Source organism: Nelumbo lutea, chromosome 4 (assembly GCF_056320005.1).
Source record: "Nelumbo lutea isolate HS-2025 chromosome 4, American lotus-T2T, whole genome shotgun sequence".
In the NCBI taxonomy this organism is placed as follows: domain Eukaryota; kingdom Viridiplantae; phylum Streptophyta; class Magnoliopsida; order Proteales; family Nelumbonaceae; genus Nelumbo; species Nelumbo lutea.
In genome coordinates, this window is record NC_142687.1 from 82,351,178 (window position 1) to 82,368,594 (window position 17,417).

The 17,417-nt window shown below is 40.1% G+C and overlaps 1 long non-coding RNA gene and 5 other non-coding genes across 6 annotated transcripts; 5 read left to right on the top strand and 1 right to left on the bottom strand.

Moving 5' to 3' along the window:
* The first annotated feature begins 2,566 nt into the window (after positions 1–2,566).
* On the top strand, positions 2,567–2,639 carry TRNAA-UGC (transfer RNA alanine (anticodon UGC)). The gene has a single exon. It is a non-coding gene; the product is annotated as a tRNA-Ala (tRNA).
* Positions 2,640–2,795: 156 nt separating this feature from the next.
* TRNAA-UGC (transfer RNA alanine (anticodon UGC)) lies at positions 2,796–2,868 on the top strand. Its single transcript has one exon. It is a non-coding gene; the product is annotated as a tRNA-Ala (tRNA).
* Positions 2,869–3,024: 156 nt separating this feature from the next.
* TRNAA-AGC (transfer RNA alanine (anticodon AGC)) lies at positions 3,025–3,097 on the top strand. Its single transcript has one exon. It is a non-coding gene; the product is annotated as a tRNA-Ala (tRNA).
* Positions 3,098–3,253: 156 nt separating this feature from the next.
* TRNAA-AGC (transfer RNA alanine (anticodon AGC)) lies at positions 3,254–3,326 on the top strand. The gene has a single exon. It is a non-coding gene; the product is annotated as a tRNA-Ala (tRNA).
* Positions 3,327–3,482: 156 nt separating this feature from the next.
* On the top strand, positions 3,483–3,555 carry TRNAA-AGC (transfer RNA alanine (anticodon AGC)). The gene has a single exon. It is a non-coding gene; the product is annotated as a tRNA-Ala (tRNA).
* Positions 3,556–9,017: 5,462 nt separating this feature from the next.
* Positions 9,018–9,826, bottom strand: LOC148861345 (uncharacterized). Its single transcript, XR_016094928.1, has 2 exons — positions 9,338–9,826; positions 9,018–9,173 (listed from the first exon to the last, which is right to left on the bottom strand). It is a non-coding gene; the product is annotated as an uncharacterized LOC148861345 (long non-coding RNA).
* Between the last annotated feature and the right edge of the window lie 7,591 nt (positions 9,827–17,417).

Below are 17,417 nucleotides of genomic sequence, written 5' to 3' on the forward strand. Positions count from 1 at the left end.
GCCTTTGGTATCTTCATCAGTTCAATTTTGAAATTGTTTTTTAAAATGGTTATTGATCTCATGTTAAGCACAACTTTTGGTTTTATAGGGCTACAAAATGGGAGATAGCCCATCCCCCAAACCCTTAACCCCAACCCAGGTCTCTACTACAACTAGTTAAATAACGTATCAATTGAGCCTCCTTCAATTGGTTCTCATGCTAAGTAGTTTGTTTATGTACATGTACTTCTCATAATAAATAAGTCATATCAAAAGGATTAAGTTTCAAGCTCAAAATTATTTTTTTCTACTATTTTATATATAAAAATTCTATAAATATATAACAACTTCAATGAATCACTGTTACTTCATTTTTCACCTTAAAAATATATTTTTAAATAGCATCCCGTGCACTGCACGTATCACCACTAGTTCTAATGTTAAGTTGGGATAGGATCGGGCTCATCAAATTAAGGCTCATATTGGTTGGGCTAGGGGTTGAGGTCAAGGTTCAATATATCAATACGATACGAGTTTCGGCCGTATTGTATCAGCACTTAGAAACAGCCGAAACTTTATTCTTTTTAGTTTTTTTTTTTTTGAAAAGCTTTTAACATGCTTTTTATTATTAAAAAAATTGGGGGTCTAAAACATCTGGAGACAGGTATTTCAAATCATATCGTTTTCAAAAGATACGATACAATACACCCGATACGGGGTGCATCATATCAATACTTTGAACCACGGTTGAGGTACGCCCTTTCCTCAAGTTGGTTTGACGACAAATCAACCTGGTGTGGTCCAAGTTAAACTGCTATCAACGTTGTTAGACTTGAACCAGATATAAAACCATTTTGGTCATTGTTTGACCATTCAGCTTGCTCACATAAAAATGCAAAAAAAAAAAATCTAAATTATAACATATGTTTCCAAATTTTTAAAGCAATTTTATTAAAAATAAGCTTATAAGAATAAAAATCATATGTTATAAAAGATGTTGACAAATGTATGGGAGATATGTTTGACCGAAGTCAACATTTTCAAGAAAATCAGACATCTTATAAATTGTTTCTGTATGTTGATTCCAGATCTGAAGAATTATTGACAATTCCGAGTCGGGTCCAGTTCAAATCCAACAATGCTTTGGACGAGTACATGACAAACAGATCTGTGGTTACATGCAATAAATTAACAACCTAAAGATCTGTTTGGTTTCTGGGTCGAGTGGTTCGATCGTTCAAATTAAACGATCAGCCCGTTTTAACAAAAAAAAAAAAAAAAAAGTGGTCAAAACTATTGAACATTTGAACGATTCAACTACCTGGATTAGAAGTTTATTGACCAAATCAAATGAAAAAATCTTATTCCACCATTAATATCAATCCAAATCTCATTCTACCCAACTAAACGGTTAGAATCATATCGCATTATGATTCCAGACGCCTATTTCAGGAACAAGCGCATCTTTTAAGTTTGTTTTGATGTTAAATGTATGGATGGATTGATTCCGAATATTCAAGTTTTAGTATGAAAGAAACGTTAAACCACTAGCAATTTATAAATGATGGTCCACATCAAAGCAGAAGACAAAGAGCCGGTTAGATCCACTAACATTAACATGTGCTGCATATCAAATGTCATCATCAAATCGGTTGCACATGGGATGGACAGCCCCTCTGAAACATGGATTAAGGAGTCTCCCGACATCGTTATGGCGTCACCTCACAGCACATCCTAATCGTATATTGGAAATATCTTCTAATGATAAATAGGGAAAGCATTCTCAATGCGTGCTAAGATGTGGGATGCACTTTATGGGAGTGCAGATATAAAAGGATGTTTTGATGGAACTAGAGGCAGCACCTTTTCATGAACCACTAACCTAACTCAACCAAAACAAAACGCTTAATATAGAATTCACCGGTTAAAGTCAATTCTTCTCTTCTTCTTCTTCTTCTTCTTATGGAATGAGGTTCAAGGCACAAGAAAGTATCAGGAGAGTATAATCCCATCTCTCCAATGTGAGTCATGGGAGGCATTGGGATATAGAAGGAATATCTACAAAGGTTGTTTCTTTATGTGTCATTTATTAAACCACCCCTTTACTTTTATGAATTTATTTAAATTTATTTTACTAAAACCCCCTATTGTTGCACCCTATTTACTTTAATCTACCTTTCATTAAGAAGAATTTGTTTTCCCATCTCTCCATGATTGTTTATTCTCAAATTACTCCGAACACTTATTCATACAAAAAAACAAAATAGAGCAAATAGAGCCATATTGAGTGGTTGGTCATATCTAGCTATTAAGGGCAAAAATGATATTTTCATTTTTTAATAAATTTATTCAAATAGACATTAAGGTTAAATTGATTGCAAACTATAGGGGTATCTAAGTAAAATACAAACTATAAGATAGGTTTTAATAAATCCATGAAATTATAGAGTAGTTTTAGTAAATAACCTTTTCTTTATTTATTTCACGTTTTTTATAAAAGAGAATATAAAAATATTTGTATTTAAGTTGTCTTGTTCTCCGCATCTTTCCACCATCTAAGCAATCATAAGACCAAAAAGGTCAGTAAGGGGATGTAGCTCAGATGGTAGAGCGCTCGCTTTGCATGCGAGAGGTACGGGGATCGATACCCCGCATCTCCACGATTTTGTTGATTTTGCTCCCGCTTTTTTTTTCTTATTTTCACCGATTTCACATCAGCGCCCCACGATGCCCCACAGCACATCTCGGCCTTGTATTGGGAATATCTCCCGATGATAATTAAACATAAGAGATACTTGACCCAAAAAGGTCAGTAAGGGGATGTAGCTCAGATGGTAGAGCGCTCGCTTTGCATGCGAGAGGTACGGGGATCGATACCCCGCATCTCCACGATTTTGTTGATTTTGCTCCCGCTTTTTTTTTCTTATTTTCACCGATTTCACATCAGCGCCCCACGATGCCCCACAGCACATCTCGGCCTTGTATTGGGAATATCTCCCAATGATAATTAAACATAAGAGATACTTGACCCAAAAAGCTCAGTAAGGGGATGTAGCTCAGATGGTAGAGCGCTCGCTTAGCATGCGAGAGGTACGGGGATCGATACCCCGCATCTCCACGATTTTGTTGATTTTGCTCCCGCTTTTTTTTTCTTATTTTCACCGATTTCACATCAACGCCCCACGATGCCCCACAGCACATCTCGGCCTTGTATTGGAAATATCTCCCGAAGATAATTAAACATAAGAGATACTTGACCCAAAAAGGTCAGAAAGGGGATGTAGCTCAGATGGTAGAGCGCTCGCTTAGCATGCGAGAGGTACGGGGATCGATACCCCGCATCTCCACGATTTTGTTGATTTTGCTCCCGCTTTTTTTTTCTTATTTTCACCGATTTCACATCAGCGCCCCACGATGCCCCACAGCACATCTCGGCCTTGTATTGGAAATATCTCCCGATGATAATTAAACATAAGAGATACTTGACCCAAAAAGGTCAGAAAGGGGATGTAGCTCAGATGGTAGAGCGCTCGCTTAGCATGCGAGAGGTACGGGGATCGATACCCCGCATCTCCATGATTTTGTTGATTTTGCTCCCGCTTTTTTTTTCTTATTTTCACCGATTTCACATCAGCGCCCCACGATGCCCCACAGCACATCTCGGCCTTGTATTGGAAATATCTCCCGATTTGACATCACAGGAGATGTTCCCAATACAAGGTCAGGATGTGCTGTGGGGTGTGGATGTGAACTCATTTTTACCCCTTATGGAAGTATTTAATTCTTTATTTTTTTGGGTAATTTTTTAAATTATCCCTACTGTTTAACTAATTGACAAACTTATACCCTTATTGTTTAACTATTGTCTTAGAACATCCCCTAAGTTTTCCCGTCCCATTGACACCGTTAAAGAAATGACAAAAAGCACGGCTATTAAAAACAATCCAGAAACATAACTAAGTAGGGGATCGGTTTCTGGTTAAGTGGTTCAACCGTATGAGTCAAACGGTCAGACCCGTGATGCCATAAATAAATTAAAAATTAAAAATATATTTATAAATAATAAAAAAAGAATAAAATTAAATAAAATACAGAAAATAAAACTATATAAATACAAAAATAATATATTACAAAACACATAGAAAATATAAAAATAAAATACAGAAAATTCTAAAAAATACGGAAAAAACACAAAAAACAAAAAAATAAAATATATAAATTAAATTTTTAGCATATTGAGTTTTCCAAACACTTTAAGCAAAAAAATCAAAGCTCACCGCCCGCCGCCACTGCTCCTTGTTGCTATTGATTACAAAAAGAAATCCACCGTAGATGAAGCCCTTTTGCGAGGAAGGAAATCCGCCATAGTCGCCGATCGTCATGATTGGTTGTGGTTGTCATAGGTCGTTGATCACCTCATCGGGGTATGAGGTCTAAGAGGAAGGAAGGCTACAAGGGTTAGAATGAAAATGAACTTCCGTTCTAACCCTAACTCGTAATTTTGGAATTGGGGGACATGAATGTCTTTTTTTGTTTTTTTTTTTTAATCCAACGAAAATAAATTTTGCAACCCGCAAACCGCTGCATGAGTCAAACGGTTTAGCGGTTCGATCGCCTGAATTAGCTATTTTTTGACCTTTTCAACAGTTATTCAGGAATAGCGGTTTACAGTATAACCGAACCAGAGGAGATGAACAGTTACCAATTTTTCAAGTCCGACTGTCTGATCCGGTCCGGTTTTGAAAACCATAACAAAAGACTATTTTATTCATTATTTTCTTTCAAATTTTCACAATAAAACAGAAAATAAGGGGGGAGAGAGAAAGAGAGAATACAAGTCCAACAAATTCTCTCCCTCTCTCCTCTTTTTCAGAAAGTTGCAGTAGTGACAGGAAATTGTGGCAAATCATCGGAGAAGCCATCTCAATCATCTTCTTTAGTTCCTACCCTCATTGACGTTGCTTTCTCCGCCCAGAAACTGAAGTGGTTCCAGCTTGTGCAATGTAATGACCAGGCGGTTAAACCAGCGAATTGAATGGCTAACTGCCCTGTTGAACCACCAAAACATTCTTTAGGCGGTGTTTGGTTGCAGTGCAATTTTATTTATATTAGTATAAATGCATGAGAGTGCAAATGAAAAGAATACAAATTCTGATTTAATTTTGTTTTGGATTTTATTTTATTCTTCTCCATGTCTTATTTTACTTAATTTGTATTGCAATCAAACAAAATAAGGTAAATTTTAAAATAAAAATAAATCATGATTTGCACAAACCATTTGCACCACCATGATTTTGCATCTGTGCAAATAAATTCACATTGCAATTAAACACGAACAAATATCAGTCAAGATCAAAAGTGTTTGAAATAGTAATTGACTCTGACAATTGAATCAATGAATTGAACAACTTATTGATTCTCAGTTTTTTTTCATGATTTTAACAATTTCATTGGGCTAACCATGGTTTTTAAAAATGAACCGGTTAGGGGTCAGGTTACTGGTTCGAACGGTCCGATCATTCAATCCGTTTTGACAAAAAAATAAAAAAATTAGGAAATGATCAAAACCGTTTGAATGGTTAACCGACCGATTCAACGATTTGCTGACCAAAATCAACGATTTTAGAGAAAAAAAAAACAGTTTTGGGGGAAAATAGAACCGGTCAGGTCAAGTGACCGATTCCCAGTTTTTCCGGTCCATTCCGGTTTTGAAAACCATGGGGCTAACTGCCGGGTTCAACCCAACCAAATTTTTTGACTCATTAATCCGCCATCCATCCAGGATCCAGCTTTTCCATATTTGTGTAGTTAAGTTTTCAAAACACTTATAATTTCCTTTTCCGTCTCATATAATTTCCTTAAAATTACCAGAAATTTTAGAACCTCGTTTATGCCTCTAGGCTCTATTTTAGGTAGCATTTGGAAACTTGTTAGTTTTGGAAATAGGACCTATGCAAATTTAAAAATGTAGTATTCAACTTCTGAGACTTATTTTAATGGTTTATTTAACTAAATACACCCTATAGTTTTATAGATTTATTAAAACTTACTCTATAATTTACAATCGATTTACTTAATCGACCTTCCATTATATGACAGCGAAAAATGATAGTTACACCTAGCATTCATTTTGAATAGATTTAATCAAAAGAAAATGAAAATGCCATTTTTGTCCTAATATGACACAAGTAACCACTTTATTTGGTCATATTTATTTTCTATGTGAAGAAGTGTTATGGGTAATTTTGGAATAAACAATCATGGGCCCATGCCCTTAAATATTTTCCACTCAATTTTGGTGATCATATTACTATTTTCGAATAGTATAACAAATATTTCTTACTGATAGGTTGATTAAGTAAATAGGTTGCAAACCATAAGTGATTGTTTTAATAAAATAAAAACTAGCGAGTAGGTTTAAGGAAACCCATGAAACTATAGGGAGTATTCTAGTAAATGACCATATTTTAATTCTTGAATGATAAAGCATAGGAATTGGGTGACTATTTCACCCCTAAAAATCAACATTTAAAGTATTGATATACCTGATACACACGAACGGGCATATTGGGTGTTTAGATACAACAAAACACCGTTTTTGTAGGCCTTGTTTGGTTCATGGAATCGGAATAGCCCTTTCCGATTCTAACTCTTTGGTTAGACAGAATCGGAATCCCATTCTCATTCCTGGCGGAATGGCATTGTTCCTTCATTTGAGGGAATGACCATTCCCTCCCCCTCCCTTGGGAATGAAACCTCATTCCTATAGATTTTAATTTCCATTCTCATTCATATCCGAACCAAATAGACAATGGGAATAAACCATTTTGATTCTGATTTTGAAGATTTCAATTCTGATTCCGACTGTGAACCAAATGGGTCCTTAGTGTCTTCTTATTTCAAAATTAGTCAGGGGACCCATGAAAATGCTCAAATTCCCAAACAACCCTTTATTTCCTATATCGGAGCTCCACTGTTATGATATGCCTAATACAGGGTGTATCGTATCAAAATTTCAAACCTTGCTAAAAGTATATATATTTTTCTAAGTTAAAATTATATATTTTTAACAACTAATAATTCAATTTACAATAAATAATAGCGCAAATTTTTTAAATTACCCTTATGATTTAGTTAATTGACTAACTATATCCTTACTATTTACATATTTTTTTAAAACCCATTTTTTCACAATTGTCTAAAACCTCTTTTACTGTTAAATTTCCTGTCACATGTGATAGCAGGTGATTGATATATTTTTAAAAAATTCCTAAAATATCCTTTTTACCTATATTCCTAAATTACCCTTTTACCTTTGTTCCTGAAACCTCTCTGTTCCCGTCTCCACGTCTCTGTCTCATCTCTGTAACAGTAGGTGTAGGATACCGCTAGATACTGTTGGATTTTAATCTCATAAGAGATTAAATGCAATGGGTTTGATTGGTCAATTACATGAGAAATTGCACCTGCACACTTGATTGAAAAATTAGCTTGTCTCTTACAAAACCCAATTTTGAACTTGTCCTACAATGGAAAATTATAAGCTTTGTTTTCAATATTTTAATAGGAGCTGATTTACACTCCTTAGAAATAGTAGAGGAGAGTATGGGGGTTTGGTACTGCACAACACGCGCGCACGCGTGTGTGTGGCGCTTTAGAGGCGCACTTTGCTCACACTTCGCGCGCGCTCGCGAAGGGCGGCTTTGGTTTGGTGCGATGCTGACCATTGATGAGATCAACGGTCACGATTCAATCAGGTGTAATCAAGAGGCACAATTCAAAGTTAACAGCCATTAACTGTTAACTACTTTTTAAATAGTCACAATGTTTGAAAATGTGATTGTTCAAGGTGTCTCTCTGAACCAGCACCTACCTTTTTCTTCATATTTCTTCATAAACTATTTAAGGAGCATGAATCAAACTCTAAAAACACACATTTTCGAAATTCACTTTCTCTCTCTCTCTCAGTCTGGTCTGCTACAGTCTCACAGAAGGTTTCTCCAAAGATTCTTCAACTTTGCTGACTGCAGTTTCTCGCCCAAGGCTCTGTTGTATCCAGGGAACGGATTTGTCTGTAACCCAACAGCAAACTCAATGAAACTGAGTAGAGGCAAATAACGTTCTAAAGACAATATCTTCAGACGCGCCTCAGAACTTCTCCTCCATAGTTACGGTGATCCCATTTTTCCAATAGATACGACCACCATGAATAAAAATAAACACGACTCTAGACAAAAGCACCCACACCGACACCAACGGGCTTTTGTTGATTTCTGGGATTATGATGTGGTGGCTGCTAATTCTCATTAACGAGACCAACAGGCTAATTCTCATTCAGGCTTTGTTTACGTTAATTCTCATTAACGAGAGAGAGAGAGAGAGAGTTTCTGTGCTTTGCAGAAAGTTCTTAATAGTTTGGGGATATCTCGTCTCAAAAAAGACACAAACTGAACATCCTAGATAACATCAGTGGTTTTGTGAAGCCAGAAGGTAAATCCCACCATTGGACTTCCTACGAGTTTTTTCTGCGTTGGGGATGGTGTTGGTGGTTCTCGGAAGGACGATTGAGTAGGGAGAAGGAGAACCTTGATTTTCAAGCAATGGTGGTTCCCGGAATTCGTTACCTAAGTTCTCATATGGAGAATTGATAAGCTACGGTTACGTGATCAATTCACTCATCTTGAAAATTATCAAATATTTTGAAAATTTGATGAATAGTGGAGATAAATTTAACATTTTGTTTTATGTTAATTTTTAGAAAATTTGGGGTGTTTATGTAAACAGTAAGAGTTAGTGCTAAATCGTAAAGATAGTTTTAGAAATTTAAGATATAAATGGTTTATTACATATATTGGTGGAGACTTATAACAATGAGCTAGCATATTAATATATAGGGGTATTCATGGTCCGGTTTGATGCAGTTTGGAGAATGTGTCAAATCAAACTAATAAATTACGGTTTGGGAAATTCTTACACCAAATCAAACCGTTTTGATATAGAAATCAAACCAAGCCAAACCGTAATACAGAGAAAAAAAATAATTAACAGACAAGAATAACATAGATATCAATAAAACAACACAAATTCACAAATTACATACAAAAAATATATGAATATTTAATAATAAAGTAAAATTAAAAAATTTGAACCTACATTGCAAGATCCACAAGCTGAGGGTGACGCCGTAGTGAAAACTGAAAAATATAACCCAATACTTTCAGGTTTCAACCAATAAAATGAGAGAAATATTAAAATAACATCATATATAAAAGGAAAATTGAATAAATGTATATTGGCTAATCCATGACCTCTAAACCCTTATTAAATGTAAAACTAATAACAAAAACTTAGACTTAACTAAATGTATATTGGCTAATCCATGACATCTTCCTCCTCCACGGGTTCGGTTGAACAAAGGAAGAGGGTTTCGTTGGAAGAGAGATGATCGGCATTGACTGGTGAGTCGGTGAAAAAGGTGGGTCAGCGAGAATGATTAGGGTTTCATTGTATTAGACAATGAGAATAAGAGAGAGAGAGAGAGTATTTATCGCGAATCGGCAACACTAAATCGTCTGTGTTCTCTGAGGAAGCGACAAGCGGCAATCCAAACCAAACCAGCGGTAGTGGCAATTCGGCAGCACTAAATTGTCGGCATTCTTTGAGGAAGCGGCAAGCTAAACCAAACCAGTGGCAGTGGCAAGCCAACAACACTGAATCGTTGGCGTTATCTGAGTCTGAGGAACAGAGGAAGGGAAGGCTGAGGTTGCCTCTCGAGTCTCAACTCTCGTTCAATGTTCAGTCTTCTCTTCTTTGAGAAGAAAACCTGAAAACCAAAAGGGAAAAGGGCAAAAGGCTAGATTATCAAGGAGAAGAGAGGAAGTAAAAAATTAAAAATTAATTTATATATTATTAATAATTTTGATATATGTTTATATTCTATATATTATTTATTTATTTTAATATGGTTTATGGTTTGGTTTGGTTCATAAAATTTAATAAACCAAGTTGTAAATCATAAACCGTATTATTATTTAAAATAGTGAAGCTGAACCAAATCACAAATTTGGTTTGGCTTGATTCGATTTTATGGTTTGAACCATATAACGAACACTCCTATCTAACCCACAAACCACTATCACTATTCAGACAAATGACATTCTCATTTTTCTAGAAAGTTAGACATGTGTTAATTTTTGAGAAATTCCTGCTGAAGTCCATAACCCACTACCTGGCTATAGCTCTGCACCATTCCGGCATTTAGAAACATAGCCTTCTCATTTTTCTGGAAAACTATACACATGGCATTTTCTGAGAATTTGATGTTAAAGCCCATAACCCACTACCACCATTTTAAATACATTCATAAAAGAATGCAGAAAATATAAAAGTGATTATCCATAACCATTTTTATTAATCTATATTCTAATAATTATTGAAAAGCTATTTTTTAAAATAAATATTTCTTAAAATTTTAATAATTATTTAAAATATTAATAAATATATTTAACATTATTGATTCTATAACATAAAATTAACATTACTGATTTCCCGTAATTACTACGGGATCATTCACTAGTTAATATATTAATTTAGGGGTGGAGCAACATAACTTAGTAATTCTTTAAAAGATTCTTTATTTTTTAGGTTTATTTTATTTCTCCACATCTATCTATTTTGTTTTTAAACGCCATCTTCCCTTTTTTTTCTCTTTTCTACTTTTTTTTTACTTTTTTTTCTTTTTCCACAATCTGACAACCATATTAGAAATTTAGGATTACGAAAAAAAATATTCCAACATACTTCAACTTTAGAACCAAAACAAAGAGTGGAAGAGTTTGACTTATTATAACATTTTCATTACGGTAAGCCCAAAAAAAACTTATATAACTCGACCCCTCCAAGAGAAAATTTCTAGCTCTCTCAATGGAAGGTTAGAATATATGCAAGATTTCATAAAAAAGAAGGCAGGTTTTAGGCGGTTGGGTAGTTGGCTCACCAAATGATGTCATTATGTCAGTCGTCCTTTTTATTTATTTTGATAAATGCCGTATAAAGTTCAAAACATGAATGCACCCACACACACTTTATGCTTTTTCTTTTTTTCTTTTTTTTTATTTCAGTTTAAGCTTATTTTTACATGTTTCAATCGTTAAAAAATTTATGGGAGTGATTGATGAGGGCAAACTTGGCCCTCCATTAACATTATGACACATGTCATTTGAAGACAATTGGATGATACCCCAACACTATTTAGGCGATGACTTGCCTTAACAAAAATGATGGAGTCTCAGTTGGCGACCTATATCCAAAGACTTTCCTCCATCCTCGATCAGGCAACCTGCCTCCGCCGACCTGGTGGAAACCTATCTGGCAACCTCGTCCACAACTCAAGACGACTAGCAACACCTCGTCCAGGGCCGACCTATGGTACCTCGTCAATATCGGTTGAAGTGACTTCGACGTGAGGAGCGACCTCCCTCGAGGGCTTGCAGACCTGATTAAGGTCTAGGTGGTGACCTGCAAAACGTGCTTGCCAACCAATTCTGCATGCATCTCGTCACTCTGGGGTCTCTTAGAAGATGGCTCCCACACCGAATGTTCCAAAGGAAACCGAATAAGGCACAAAGACTGGTCTATGTGCACGACTACCTCCGAGAACTTCAGACCGGTTAAGCACGTCTTCTTAGAGGTCTCGGACGTGGTGCATGAAGACCACATCAAACAATGCCTATATAAGGGCCTTACCTCCAACCTCAGAAGGTATGTGCAACTTAGCTCTCGTAACTCTCTATCTCTTTCGCTTTTATCTCTCTCAACAATCTCCAGCTCACTAACTTAAGCATCGGAGTGCCCACACCGAGTAAAGCAACCCAGGCACTTTGACATTGTTTCCATGCAGGTCACCCCAATAAACTATATAGCTTGTCATTATTCAACTCGGCATCCAAGCCACCTTCAAACTAGGAATTGTTCATCTAGGCATCTAAGCCACCTTCCAGCTAGGCATCCAAGCCACCTTTCAGCTAGGAACTGTTCAGCTAGGCATCTGAACCACCTTCCAGCTATGAACTGTTCAGCTAGGCATCCAAGTCACCTACCAGCCGGGAGTTGCCAAAACGCGTGTCACCACCGACTATAATGGCTCACGCCAGCCATATTATGATTACAGTTTGAAACATAACTACCAAGTTCAGCTAATCCATTTCTAGATTGCCTGCCAACAAAATGCATTCTAACAACCTACCAACATGATCTCACACCACACATCTCATACATGGGGGGTCATAGTCTCATGGTGAGATATTCAGTGTTAGATGAAATTGGTAGAGGGTTGGAACATGTTTTGTTGGCAGAAAGATCCGAATTCCCCTTAAGAATGTTGTTACGGTCAGAAAATTGCCTCCTCAAGCCTCATCTCTTATATCATCCCTTAGGATGTGTTTGGTTGATGCAAAACAATGGTAATATAAATGATTTGTATATATATTCTGATTTGTTTTGTTTGAAACCCAAAACAAAATTAAACAAAAATTTGCATTCTATTCATTTGTATTAGTACAAATAAAATTGCACTCCAACTGTTGGGGACATGGTTGAGCTGGCCCAGAGGCCCGTGGCCATCTGTTATAGCTCGGCCATGTTGGCATAGTCCAACCGAGCTACGGCATTACCATGATCCCACCGACCATGTCAGCTACACCTTTCACGGATAAGCCCGCCTAGCAGATAGGGATGGGAAGACAACTCCACCGAGGAGTAGGACTCTACCCCTTGTAACCTCGGTGGGGAACTCTACCCCGATTTCCCTGGAAACCTACTATGATCAAGATATGGACCCTCTACCTATAAAAAGGTACTCCATGCTCGAGTTAAGGGACTCTCCCAACTTCTAACACCCATACTACTAATTAGCCCGGACTAGCATCCCTATAGCTCAGCCCGACCATCCACCACTTCCTACTGACTTAAGCATTGGAGTATTAACCCTGGGATAATTCCTCAGGCCTCTGACTTCTTCCTTGATCGTAGGTCTTGAAGCGCAGTCTCATCCTTGAAGCTCGGCCCCGACCTGCCAACAAGGACTATATGATTGCCATCCTCAGTTTGTGCACTACCTCGGATTGAGCAACATCAAATTGGCATCGTCTGTGGGAACGCACAAAAAGCCTTTCCCAAAAATCTTTCATTCCTCACCGCGTAATCAAGAAAGCGATTAAAATGCCTAAAAACCAGTCTGAACGATCAGTTGGCCATTCCCCGTCTCGGGAGAACCAATACCGTGACTCCCTGCACCAAGAAGTCCCGCAACCTTGGGTCATAGTAGATCCAGTGTAATTCCGAGCCATGCAAGAAAAGGTTGATACAATCTTCGAATTCATACAGACATTGGGGTTTGCTGTGCCACCCAACTGGGTTGTCCCCCCTCACGCCCTGCCGTGCACGAAGGACGATCCTCAGACTGAGGACCCCAAAGCACGCTGGTCAGACGTAAGGGGTAAGCCGAAGGCCTACCGCCACAACCTGTTCCCGTGGACAGGACTACTATAGCCAGACACACCAGTCAGCCTGCATCCCCACCAAATAGAAAGGCTCGGCAAAAGGACGCCGTCCTTCGTAGTCTCTGTCGCCGAGTCAAGTTTGGTCAAGGATCACCCCACACGACCCAAGAGGGAGCCATACACACTACAACCCCGAACAACAGAGATGTCAAAATTAAGGAGCTTGGACAACGTCTGGAAGAGTTAGAGTGCACTTCCACCCATAAGAGCGCAATTCCTACCGTAAACCAACCTGTGCAGGCCACCACGCATATCACCAAGGAGCCACACTTCGTCCAAGACATCATGGACGAGATACCCCCTATCGGATGGCGAGCCCCCCAATTCGACAAGTATGACGGGAACTCCAACCCTTTCGACCATGTCATGGCGCTCAAAGCCTAGATGATGCTACATGGTGCGTCAGAGGGACTGATGTGAAAAGCCCTTGTAACCATGTTGTAGGGCCTAGCCTTGGCATGGTACTCCTCCCTGCCATTGGGGTCTATAGCATCATGGGCCCAACTGGAGACCCAGTTCCTAGCACAGTTCACAGCTAGTTAGAAGCATTGGAAAACTTCAACCAGCCTTATGCAAGTTTGATAGAGGAAGGAGTCCCTTAGAGATTACCTGGCGAGGTTCAACAAAGAAGCACTCCAAGTCAGAGACTTAAATCAATCAGTTGTGGTGACGGCCATACAACACGGACTCCACCCTTCCTCATTCAACTTCTCCATCTCCAAGAATCCTCCTCAAATGTTGGTCATGCTAAGGAGCCACACGCAGAAGTATACCAACGCTGAAGAGGTCCAGGCGCAGCTCAGAGACGAAGATGAGAAGCTCGACAGAAAAAGGAGAGAGATCGATGAGCGGAAATCTGAGAGGTCAGACAAAGACCACAAGAGATAAGATCACCGGACCAACCACAAACCTCGCACCCCTCTGCTGACCTATCAGAATTTCACTTCACTTAATATTTTGCGGTCTGAAATTTTGATGCAAATCTACGACCACAACTACATCAGGTGGCTCGAGAAGATGAAGACGCAAAGTAACAAGAGGAACCAAGACAAATATTGCGAGTTCCACAAGGACCACAACCACGATAAGGAGAACTGTTTCGACCTACGCAATCATATCGAAGATCTGATTAGGAGCAGTTATCTCAGTGGCTTCATAGACAGAAAGGAGAAGTCAGCCCATGAGGAATGAAGAGCGGATGAAGCTCGGCAACCCCCGCCCCGAGGCCCCCCAACCGGCATCATCTACGTGATATCGGGAGGAATCACCGCCGGAGGGGAAAGCAGCTCAGGACGGAAAAGATATGCTCTACTATGCGAGATCGACGACCGAGGTCACGGAAGGAGGCGAGACACAACTATCACCTTCACTGACAATGACCTCCGAAGGGTCCAAACATCGCACGACGACGCCTTGGTCATCACAGCCGAAGTGGCCAACTTTGAGTTACGGCGGATCCTAGTCAACATAGAGAGTTTTGCTGACGTATTGTTTGAAGATGCATTCGAAAAGCTCAGCATTGATAGAGAACGGCTTACACTAGTTAGTACTCCCTTGATGGGATTTTCGGGAGAGTCCCTCCAGCCCACTGGGAGAATAACTCTTCCCCTCTTGATCGGAGATGGTGATGTGACTGCGACGGCCATTGTAGACTTCATCGTGGTGTGTTGCCCCTCCTCTTACAACGTGATCCTCGACAGGCCGACCCTCAACGCCCTGCAAGCCATAGTCTCTACGTACCACATTGCCATGAAAGGGTGGTGCGTGGAGACCAGAAAACAGCACGACATTGCTATCAGTTATCCTGTCGCAGACCACGTCCAATGACCGAGACATTGATGGCAGAAGCATATGACCTACGTGACAAAGTAAAGGCACAATGCGGCCGACCCGTGGAAAACCTCATCCAGGTCCCCCTATTTGAGGATGATCTCAAAAAGACAATCCAAGTTAGCTCCCTGCTAGGCGACCACCACCTCCAAGATGAACTTGTGCGACTACCGATGAATAATGCCAATGTATTTGATTGGTTGGCAGAGGACCTGCCGGGGATCGACCCTGAAGTTATCACACATCAGCTGAACGTCGACCCCCGTTACCGACCTGTGAAGCAGAAGAAGAGAAACTTTGCCACAAAGCTGTGGCAAATAATCATTGATGAAGTACAGAAGTTGCTTGACGTCGGCTTCATTGGGGAAGTCAAAAACTCTGATTGGTTGTCCAACGTAGTGATGGTGAAGAAGACCAACGAAAAGTGGAGAATCTGCATCGACTTCACCGACCTGAATAAGGCATGTCCCATAGACAGCTTTCCCCTACCGAGGATCGACTAGCTCGTCAACACAACAACAGGACATGAGCTCCTAAGCTTTATGGACACCTTCTCAGGGTACAACCAGATCAGGATGGACCTGGACAACCAGGAGCGAACAGCCTTTATCACTGACCTTAGCTTGTACTGCTATGATGAAATGCCCTTTGGCCTAAAAAACATTGGTGCCACCTATCAGCGGCTGGTGAATGAGGTATTCAAAGAATAACTCGGTAGGAACGTGGAGGCATATGTCGACGACATGCTCGTGAAGAGCAAAAAGGCTAAACACCACATAGCCGACCTCCGCGAAGTCTTAGACACACCTAGAAAGTACAAGATGAGGTTAAACCCAACCAAGTGTGCCTTTGGGGTTGGCTCCGGCAAGTTTTTGGGTTTTATGGTAACACAGAGAGGAATTGAAGCAAATCCGAAGAAGATAAAAGCCATCCTCGACATGCCATCCTCCCAGACTCACAAGGAAGTGCAACAGCTCACCGGGAGAATAGCTGCCCTTGGCAGGTTTATGTCCAAGTCCACGGACCGGTGCCTCCCCTTTTTCAAAGCCCTTAAACGGCCAAAGGACTTCCACTGGACAGAAAAGTGTGAGCAGTCTTTCCAAGAACTAAAGCAGTACCTGAGCTCATCGTCTCTCCTGACTAAGCCGAGCCCAAGGAATGAGCTATTGCAATACCTTTTGGCCAGGGATGAGGTTGTCAGCTCAGTACTGGTCAAAGAAGAGGACCAGGTACAGAGGCCGATCTACTACACCAGCAAGGTCCTCAACAGCGTAGAGACCCAGTACTCCAATCTTGAAAAGTTGGCTCTGTCACTCGTCACCGTAGCCAGAAAACTTAGACCCTACTTCCAGGCCCACAGCGTTCGAGTACTCACCAGCTAACCCCTTAAGCAAGTGTACAAAGACCGAAAGTGTCGGGCCACCTAGTTAAGTGGAACATAGAACTGAGTGAATTCGACATCGAGTACGCACCCTGACCAGCGATCAAAGCCCAGGCCTTGGCAGATTTCATCGCAGAATGTACATTTACCATTGAGGAACCGGCCCCACTGCCCCCAACATGGACCCTCCATATAGATGGCTCGTCAAACCAGCAGGGTAGTGGCGCCGGCCTTATCCTCCTCGACCCAAACGACATAGTGTTGGAACACGCCCTCAGGCTTGAATTCAAAGCATCCAACAATGAGGCTGAATATGAGGCCCTGATTGCTGGGCTCTACCTTGCTTTAGACCTCGGGGCACGGCGAATCGAAGCCTTCAACGATTCTCAGCTAATGGTCAACCAAATCCACGTCCAGTTTGAGGCTCGGACTCCCTCCATGGTGAGCTACCTACAAAAGGTGCATGAGCTCATTCAACAGCTCGAGAATTCCGACATCCAGCAGATCCCTCGAGCCGACGCCCTTTCAAAGCTCGCCAGCTCACTGTAGAACAACCATGACTCAAATGTCCGGTTAGACACACTGGCCCAACCGAGCATTGCACCATCAACCATCCCCATCCTTCCAATGCAACATGCCTCATCTTGGATGGACCCCATAATCGAGTA